Source organism: Molothrus aeneus, chromosome 21 (assembly GCF_037042795.1).
Source record: "Molothrus aeneus isolate 106 chromosome 21, BPBGC_Maene_1.0, whole genome shotgun sequence".
NCBI classification, from domain to species: domain Eukaryota; kingdom Metazoa; phylum Chordata; class Aves; order Passeriformes; family Icteridae; genus Molothrus; species Molothrus aeneus.
The window spans coordinates 8,027,207-8,036,590 of NC_089666.1; positions in this window are offsets into that span (position 1 = coordinate 8,027,207).

Here is a 9,384-nt window from a genome sequence, read left to right on the forward strand (position 1 = left end):
GGGGTTCCCAGTGAAACCATGACTGCCCCATCCCTGGATATCTGGGGTCAGACATGCAGAGAAATCCTTCCCTGGGAGGGGGTTCCCAGTGAAACCATGGCTGCCCCATCCCTGGATATCTGGGGTCAGACATGCAGAGAAATCCTTCCCTGGGAGGGGGTTCCCGGAGGAACCGGGGCTGTCCCTGCCCTGGATATCTGGGGTCAGAAATTTGTGATAAATCCTTCCCTGGGAGGGGGTTCCCGGAGGAACTGTGGCTGCCCCATCCCTGGATATCTGGGGTCAGACATGCAGAGAAATCCTTCCCTGGGAGGGGGTTCCCGGAGGAACCGGGGCTGGGGTCAGACATGCAGAGAAATCCTTCCCTGGGAGGGGGTTCCCAGTGAAACCATGGCTGTCCCTGCCCTGGATATCTGGAGTCAGAAATTTGGGATAAATCCTTCCCTGGGAGGGGATTCACGGAGGAACCGGGGCTGCCCTGTCCCTGGATATCTGGGGTCAGAAATTTGGGATAAATCCTTCCCTGGGAGGGATTCCCGGAGGAACCGGGGCTGTCCCTGCCCTGGATATCTGGGATCAGACATTCAGATAAATCCTTCCCTGGGAGGGGGTTCCCAGTGAAACCATGACTGCCCCATCCCTGGATATCTGGGGTCAGACATGCAGAGAAATCCTTCCCTGGGAGGGGATTCCCAGTGAAACCATGGCTGCCCCTGCCCTGGATAACTGGGATCAGAAATTCAGGATAAATTTTTCCCTGGGATGGGATTCCCAAAGAAGCCATGGCTGCCCCATCCCTGGATAACTGGGATCAGAAATTCAGGATAAATTTTTCCCTGGGATCAGAAATTGGGGACAAATCCTTCCCTGGGATGGGATTCCCAGAGAATCCACGGCTGCGCCAGCCCTGGATATCTGGGATCAGAAATTCGGGACAAATCTTTCCTTGGGACACTGAGAAATCCCTGGGGTGGATTTCCCACAGAAACCATGAGAGGCCCTGAGATTTAATTTGGATTTTTGCTCCACTCAGCTGCTCCAGGAGGAAACAAAGGCAGGGAAAGGATGGCCTGGAAAATCCAGGATGGTCTGAAAACAAATCTGGGATTGAATTGAGTTTTTTGCTCCACTTAACTGCTCCAGGAGGAAACAAAGGCGGGGAAAGGATGGGCTGAAAACCAATCTGGGATTAAATTTGGATTTTTGCTCCCCTCAGCTGCTCCAGGACAAACAAAAGCAGGGAAAGGATGGCCCAAAACCCCCGGGATGGGCTGAAAACCAATCTGGAAAACCAATCCCTAAGCTCAGCCTGGCTCCTGGCAGCCCCAAGCTTTAGATGTGAAATCTTCGTGCTCTGCAGATGAAAGCCTTTGTTCCTTTTATTTTTTTTTTTTTTTAATTCTTTTTTCCTCTTTCTTTTCAGTCCCCTTTGTCCTGCCGGGATCAGCGATCAGGCAGGGAGGAGTGGCAGGAGGAAAGGGCAGGAACGGCTGGAATTCCTGGGAAGGAGGGGATGTGGAGCTTTCAGCCATTCTCTGCTCGGCCCGGGGTGCCAAGGACAGTTTTAAACCCATTTTTCAAAATTCTGTGCTGAATCCAAGGGTTTAAACCGGATTCTCAAAATTCTGTGTTGTTATTCCAAGGGTTTTTAAACTGGGTCCTCAAAATTTTGTGCTGAGCCCAAGGGTTTAACTTGAATTCTCAAAATTCTGAGCCCAAGGTCCCCAGGAAGGTTTTTAAACTGGGTTCTCAAAATTCTGTGCTGAATCCAAGGATTCAGAGAGTTTTTTAAGCTTGGTTCTGAAAATTCTGAGCCCAAGGTCCCCAGGAAGGTTTTTAAACTGGATTCTCAAAATTCTGTGTTGTTGATCTCAAGGATTTTTAAGCTGGGTTCTCAAAATTCTGAGCCCAAGAATTCAAGGAAGAGATTTTAAACTGGATTCTCAAAATTCTGAGTCTGAGGTCTCAAGGAATGGTTTTTAAACTGAGTCTGAGGTCTTATGGGCAGTTTTGATTCTCCAAGTCCTGTGCTGAGCCCAAGGTGATTTAAAAGCTCAGTGAAAGGCCCTAAACAATCATCATTTGACTGATCTGGGTTTCATTCAGGACCAGGAATTAAGCTCAGCTGAAGGGCTCTGATTTCCCAGTGTTTGCTTTGGTTGGAGCAGGGAACGAATCCCCCGGGGCTGATTAATGGGATCCTGGTCCCTCCTGGGAACCCTCGATGCTGCCCGAGGTTTGGGATCCGTCTCCCCTTTCACTTGTGCCCTGTGCAGACACAGCTGAGGGCCTGCAGTGAGACCAGGGCTGAAACTGAAAAATATAAGGAATATTTAGGGTTGTTTCAAAGACTTTGAGTTTTTTCCCCAAGCTTTTGAGGGGTTTTTTTTCCCAATGATTTTAAGGTTTTTCCAAAGGTTTTGAGGTTTCTTTAAAAGATTTTAAGGTTTGTTTTTTAAATGATGTTAAGGTTCTTTCAAAGCTTTTGTGGTTTTTTCCCAGTGTCCTCCAGGGTTGATGGGGTAGGGAATATTTAGGATTATCTTCTAATGGGAATGTTTTCTGGGAATGTTTTCTGAGATTGATGGGGTAGAGAATATTTAGGGTTTTCCTCCAATGGAAATGTTCTGTGGGAATGTTCTGTGGGAATGTTCTGTGGGGTTGATGGGGTAGAGAATATTTGGGATTATTCTCCAATGGGAACGTTCTGTGGGAATGTTCTCCAGGATTGATGGGGTAGGGAATCTTTGGGATTATCCTCCAATGGGAATGTTCTGTGGGGATGTTATCTGGGATTTATCAAGTAGGGAATATTTAGGATTATCCTCCAATGGGAATGTTCTGTGGGGATGTTTTCTGGGATTTATCAAGTAGGGAATATTTAGGATTATCACCAAATGGAAATGCCCTCTGGGAACGTTCTGTGGCGATGTCCTGCCCATGGCAGGCCCCAGCCCAAACCCGACCCCACAGATTCCAGGCCCCATTCCCAGTCCCACACACCCAGCCCGTTCCAGGCTGGCTGGGAAGCGGAGCTGGGGAAGGAGCAGCTCAGGAGCTCAGCTGGGGCTGCTCAAACCCCTCCGACCCACCCCGAGCTTCCCAAGGGATCCGGGGAGCAGAGCTTGGCTCCCGTGGGGATTTGGGGCCAATTAGGGGATAATTGGAGTCAGGAGTGCAGCTTCCCTGGGAAATCCGAGCCTGCTGCCTTCATAACAAGGAGAAAACATTTGGTGTTTTTGTTTGATTTTCAGGGCACCGAGGGGAATTCTCCGACACCGTCCTTGAAGGGGGATGATTCCCCATTTTTAAAGGATATTTAGAAGGCCACACTTCTCATTTTTAACAATTATTTTCTTTTAAATGCTTTTGTTTAAAATGTTTTTCTTTTAAATGCTCCTATTTTTAATGTTTTTATTTTAAATGTGGAGAGCTCAGAGCCCTTCAGGGCCTAAAGGAGCTCCAGGAGAGGGATTTGGGATAAGGGGTGGAGGGACAGGACACGGGGAATGAGTTTGGGTTGGGTAAGGTCAGGTTTAGGTGGGAAATTGGGAGGAAATCGTTCCTTGTGAGGGTGGATTTGGCAAAGTTTAAGGGGTGCAGGAGGAGGGGGAGAGCTCAGAGCCCTTCCAGGGCCTAAAGGGGCTCCAGGAGAGGGATTTGGGACAAGGAATAAGACAATGGGAATGGTTTGGTGTGGAATGAGGGCAGGTTTAGGTGGGAAATTGGGAGGAAATTGAGGGCAGTGAGGCCTCAGCCTGAGGCACCATGGCTGCCCTGTCCCTGAAAGGGTCCAAGGCTGGCTTGGAGCACTCCAGGATCATGGAAGGGGTGACCCTGGATCTCCAGCGTCCCTTCTGGGGAATGGCTTGTGCAGAATGAGGGCAGAACTAAAGGGACATTGGGAGGAAGTTGTTCCTGTGAGGGCAGCGAGGCCTGGACCTGAGGATCTGGAAGTGTCCGAGTCCAGTTTGTGGGGTGGTGGAAGGTCCCTGCCCGCAGCCCGGGGTGACCCGGGATCTCCAACGTCCCTTGCAGCACACACACCCCCCCCCGAGCCCCAGGAATAACCCAGCCTTTGTTAGGCCGGGCCCAGCCCCAGCGGCTCCGAGGCGGCTCCAGGGCCGCTCCCCAAGGCCAGGACACACCTGTTGGCCACGGGGCCGCGGGATTGGCTGGGCCGGGCGTGCACCTGCGCAGGGAGGGGTGAGGGCTCCATGTAAGACGAGCCTTGGCCTCGCTCCCCAACCATCCTCCTCAATTCCAGCTCCAACACGCAGCTCCTCCGAGCCGCCGCGCTCGGCCCGGCCCTTCCCGGCCTGCTTTTTTGTCCCTTTTCAGCTGGGTTTTGTTTTTTTAAGCTCGGTTTCAGCAGCCTAACGAGGTGTAGAGGTGTTGTTTTTCCAGGTCTGGCTGTGGTTTTGCCACCGTTCGCTCCGGCACCAATTTCCCCGTGAAACCCAAGGTCGCCTTTTCCGGGACGCGGAAGAGGAAAACTCTCCTGGCTCCTCATCCTCCCAAAATTCCTTCCCCACCTGGAGGCTGACCTGGCTTTGGGAGAAGCTCCCAGCACTGAAGTTTTTCCCTGGATTTTGTGCTGGTCCTGGTAAGATCCAAAATATCCAGGTAGAGCAGGGAGGGAAAAAAATGGGATTTACTGAGTGCGAGAACGACTTCTTGGAGGGCTTTTCCTACTTTTCCATGGATCTTCCCTCTCCCCAGCTCACTTTCTCTGGGATTCCGCCCTCTTTTCTCTTCCTCCTTCTCCCCCCAGGTGGATTCGCGAGGGTTTTTGTTGGACAGATCAGGTTTTGTGTGCGCTGGGGGAGGGGAGGGCAGCGCATGAATCCAAACGTTCATTTTACAACCAGTCCAACCAGTCAGGGCAGCTCCGAGCAGAGCCAGGGCTGCCAGAAGGAGGGAGATGAGGGGGGAAGGCTGCTCGCAGCCAGGTGTCACGGAAAGGTGGGGAGAAGAGGGGATCTTTGGGAAATCCCATCAAAATCCCAAAAAAAACCCAATAAAATCCATAGGAACAAGCCTGGAATTGAAGGGGGTTCTTCCAATACTCCTGGATTGTGGAATATTTGGATTTAAGGGAGGATTTCCCAGTTTTCGACCAAAAGTGAGGATTCCAAATCTGTGTTTGCTGCTGGCTCTGGGGGAAGAAAAAAGAATATTGGGAAAATCTGATCAAAATCCCAATAAAATCCATAGGAAACCAGCATGGAATTGGAAAGGGTTCTTCCAGTATTCCTGGATTGTGAAATATTTGGATTTAAGAGAGGATTTCCCAGTTTCGGGAGTAAAAGTCAGGATTCGAGTTCACTGCTGGCTTTGAAAAAAAAGAAATATTGGGAAAATCAGATGAAATTCCATTAAAATCCCAATAAAAGCCATAGGAACGAGCATGGAATTGAAGGGGGTTCTTCCAGTATTCCTGGATTTTGGACTATTTGGATTTAAGGGAGGATTTCCCAGTTTTCGACTAAGAGTGAGGATTCCAAATCCGGGTTTGCTGCTGGCTCTGACAGAAAAAAAATGAATATTGGGGAAATCTAAATGAATTCCATTAAAATCCCAATAAAATTGATATAAAATGAGCATGGAATGGAAAAGGGTTCTTCCAATATTCCTGGATTTCGGAATATTTAGATTTAAGGGAGGATCTTCCAGTTTTCGACCAAAAGCGAGGATTCGAAACCAAAGCTTAGTGCTGGGTCTGGGGGGAAAAAAGCAATATTTGGAAAATCTGGTTAAAATCCCAATAATATCTATATTAAATGAGCATAAATTGAAGGGGGTTCTTCCAATATTTTTGGATTTTGGAATATTTGGATTTAAGGGAGGATTTCCCAGTTTTCAACCAAAAGTGAGGATTCCAAATCCTGGTTTGCTGCTGGCTCTGAAAAAAAAAAAGGAATATTTGGAAAATCTGATTAAAATCCCAATAAAATCCATAGGAAACCAGCATGGAATTGAAAAGGGCTCTTCCAATATTCCTGGATTGTGGAATATTTGGATTTAAGAGAGGATTTCCCACTTTCGGGAGTAAAAGTCAGGAATTCGAGTTTGCTGCTGCCTCTGAAAAAAAAAGAATATTGGGAAAATCGGATAAAATTCAATTAAAATCCCAATAAATTTGATATAAAATGAGCGGGAAGTCGAAGGGGGTTCTTCCAACATTTGGAATATTTTGGAATATTTGGATTTAAGGGAGGATTTCTGAGTTTTTGATGAACGTGAGGATTCCAGCCCGAGTCTGCTGCTGGCTCTGAGCAATCATTGCCACGTTCTAATGACTGCTTTAATTAACCTGCATTGTAACGAGTTCTCCTCACCCTCCACAACGCCCCATCCTCAAATGTTCCTTTTTCCTCCTCCCCGACCCAAATCCCTCGGATCAGAGCAGGGAGGGATGGATTGGGAATTTTCCCAGCAGCAGAAGAAAATTTGGGAATTTTGTTTGGATCGAGCGGACGCAGGAGAAAATCCCGGCCCCGCTCCCAGCAGGAGCTGCAGGAGCCATTTTGGGGTGGTTTTGGTGATTCTTTCTCACCTCGGGCTCGTCTTGGGCTCTTTTTGGTGCCTGGAAAAACCCAAATATTCAAATTCTGGCTTTATTCCGGTGCCGGATCCAACCAGGATTGGCTTTTCCTGCTTTCTCCTGAATTCTGGGGAGCTGGGCTCTGAAGGGAGAAAGGAGAAGTTGAATAAAGTGGTTTTATTTCATTTTTGGAGGGTGAGGTCAGGCCCTGGGCTCTTCCTCTAAATCCCATTTTTTTGGGGTAGAATTCCATTTCAAAATCCCAATTTTTGGATTTCAAAATCCCAGGGTTTTTTTTTTGTTACAATTCCACTTCAAAGTCCCATTTTTTGGGCTAGAATTCCATTTCAAAATCACAATTGTTTTTTTTAATTTAAAAATCCCATTTTTTGGGCTACAATTCCATTTAAAGCTTCCATTTCTTTGGGTTCAAATTCCATTTCAAAATCCCATTTTTGGCTTAGAATTCCATTGGAAATGTGGGTGAAAATCTGGGAGAGGGGTTTTGTTATCCAGGAGGATTCTTGGGAATTCTGCCGGATTTGGGGCTGGGGATTTGTGGGATTTTCGTTGCTTTTGTTGAGTTTTTTGTCAATTTTTTTGTTTTAATTTCAGGGGTTTTGGTGTTTTTTGGTTGCTGTTGAATTTTTAGGAATTTTTTGGTGCTTTTTTAGTTTTTGGTGGGGTTTGCTCCAAGTTCAGATTTAAGCTTGGCTTTACTCCATACAGGACAAGGCCTCAGTGGAACACTGGGATGCACTTCTGGCAAACTGGGCTTAAGCTGGGATTAAATTGGTTTTGAACTGGGTTTAAACTGGTTTTGGTGGGGTTTAACTGGGTTTTAACTGGTTTTAACTGGTTTTTAACCAGTTTTGGTTCTGGATGATTTTTAACTGGCTTCAAACTGGTTTGAACTGGGTTTTGCTTGGTTTTGAACTGGGCTCTTACTGTGTTTTAACAGGTTTTACTGGGATTTTACTGGTTTGGAACTGGTTTTAACTGGGTTTTTACTGTTTTTAACTGGTTTTGGTAGGTCTGAACTGGTTTTCAACTGGTTTTAACTGTTTTTAACTAGTTTTTACTGGTTTGGATTGTTTTTGATACTCTCTTCTGGGCTGTCCTGGTGTAAAATTCCCCTTTTTCCCTGGGATCAGATTTTTCCCATTCCTGTTTGACCTCCCAATTAAAACATCCATTCCCCCCCAAAAAAATCACTTTTTTTTTTAATTGTTCCTTTGAAAATCCAAATTTCCAAACCTCAACCCAACAAATCCATTTGGGAATGGGAAAATTGGATTTCCTTGGAATGGGGGATGTGGGAGGAGGATTTGAAATTGGATTTTGTTGGAAATAAACACAAGTGGGAGTTGATTTTTCATGCCAACCCCTGAGCTCCAGATCCCATCAAAACTTGGATTTCCAGGATATTTTAAAGGATATTTTTGATCCAAGGCCTTGCAGGAACTCCAGGAATTTTTCGGAATTCATGGAATAACTCTGAGTCCTGTTCTGGGAGGCAGAATTTTGGATTTTCCTGAAATTTTTCCTGAGTTATTAAGAATTGGATCATTTTGCTCTAATTGCAATTAAATATTGGGGTATTTTTGGGAATTGTTTTCATTAACGATTATTATTATTATTATTATTATTATTATTATTATTATTATTATTATTATTATTATTATTATTATTATTACTTTTTTTTTGGGAATTGTATTACTATTAAAACTACTACTATTATTCAGTATCATAATTATAATTATAATCATTATTATATTATCATTATTATTTTCATTGTCAGTTATTCATTACTATCACTATTAAATTTATTCTTATTTTATTTTTTATCACATTATTTCTATTCCATTATTTTTTATTCCATTATTTTTTATTCTTTTAATCCATAATCCATAGATGACTGAGGTGGGTTTTATTATTAAACCATGTCTAACAAAGCCAGGTTTTAATCTTTACAAAGCCTCCACTTAATTTATAGGCAGGGCTGGCTATGAACACAGAATTTTGGGGTGATTTTCTCAGATTTCTCACTGAAAAATCCCCAAAAAAGCCAAAACCTGAACAGAAAACCATCCCCAGGTGATTTTTTTTCCTAAATAATTTTGGTTTTTGCTCCAAAAAATTCGGATTTTGGAGTCCTGAGCCTGAGATATCCTCACCATCTTACTGGGCAGCATTGGATGATCTCAGCCTTTCTAATACTGCCTGGTAATGATGATGATGGTGTTTCCTGCACTCCGAGGGAATCCAGCAGAAATCTGGCACTGGAGCTTAGTCCCAGCTTAAAGTTCCAGTTTAGGGCCCCAAACCCCTCCCCAGATCAAAGCCAAGCTCTGAGTTCCGGGTTTGGTGTGGGCTGGAAAATCTCAATTCTGGCTGGGGGAAATCCCCGGGGTGAGCCTGGCTCAGGGAAAATCCCTGGACCAGGGGCTGCAAAAATGGCAAAATATTCCCCAAACTGTGGGGATGCCCAGGTGGGGAAAGGAACAGGGCAGGGTGGGAATTCTGTCCCAGAAACGTTCCCCAGGAGCTGCCGGGAGCTGGGACTGCAGTGGAACCTTGGCAGCGCCTGCTGCTGCTGAGCCAGGCTTAACCCCTGTTCCTCTTTCCTGTGTTACATCAGGCTTAACTTGGTGCGTTTATTTTGGATCTGTACTAAAGCAGCCTCAATTTCATCTTCCTCTTTCAGAGCTGTATTAAATTTAATCTCATCTCTCTCTTTTAGATTTTCATTAAGTGAAGTTTAACCTCCTTTTTCTCATTTAGATCTGTCTTAACCCCGTGTTCTCATTTCAGATCTGTACTAAACTAGACTTAAC